This window comes from Herpailurus yagouaroundi, unplaced genomic scaffold (genome assembly GCF_014898765.1).
Source record: "Herpailurus yagouaroundi ecotype Mexico unplaced genomic scaffold, PumYag 166, whole genome shotgun sequence".
Classification (NCBI taxonomy): Eukaryota; Metazoa; Chordata; class Mammalia; order Carnivora; family Felidae; genus Herpailurus; species Herpailurus yagouaroundi.
This window is the reverse complement of record NW_024412407.1, coordinates 26,660,128-26,661,018: the sequence shown is the minus strand read 5'-3', so window position 1 is coordinate 26,661,018 and position 891 is coordinate 26,660,128.

Sequence of the window (891 nt, the reverse complement as noted above, 5' to 3'; positions counted from 1 at the left end):
CAAAAATATCATTCTAGCAAATAATTATCAGAGTAAAAGCCTAGCCGTTAGAATCTTCTGAAGTCCTCAAAAAAAAAAAAAAAAAAATCAAAAGAGAAAGAAATGTGTTTAGGATAGATAACTACTTTTTCTTCCTGTTATTCTATAAACTTCCCTGTTCCTTCCTGAAGAAGACAGCATTTTTTATTTTAAATGATGCATTTTGATAAAGGTGAGTTTCTAATAGTCTACAAAAATTAAGACAAAATTGTATCCCATAGACTGATACATATATCTCAGTATGTCTCCAGAGCTCCTGTGGTGTGATGAACGGTACCAGATATTGAACCAGTAGTGAGCAAAAACTAAAAAAAAAAACAACTAAAAACAAAACAAAACAAAACTTCTTTGTAGAATTCATTTAGTTGCAAACATGTAGACTTTTTGCTTTATAAAGTATTTAGATTTTTAAAATTCCTAATTAAGATTTGCATAGTGTGCAACTAAATAAACTTTAAAAACAACTTTCAAGGTCTTTTTCTATTTTTCCACAAGTCTTCTTGTGAAAGCTGTATGTTCTATTCTTGAATCAAGGCCTAATTTTAGCCAGTTGCAAAGTTGAGATAATAAATGCTTTCAGAAAACAACAACAACAACAACAACAACAACAGTATCTTTGAATTTCAATCCAGACATTAATTTGGTCTAGGACTTAAGGACTCAACATCAGTTGTTTTTTTTGTTTTGTTTTTTTTTTTGTTTTTTTCTTTTTTGCCAATCCTTTTTTTTTTATTTATATATGAAATTTATTGTCAAATTGGTTTCCATACAACACCCAGTGCTCATCCCAAAAGGTGCCCTCCTCAATACCCATCACCCACCCTCTCCTCCCTCCCACCCCCCATCAACCCT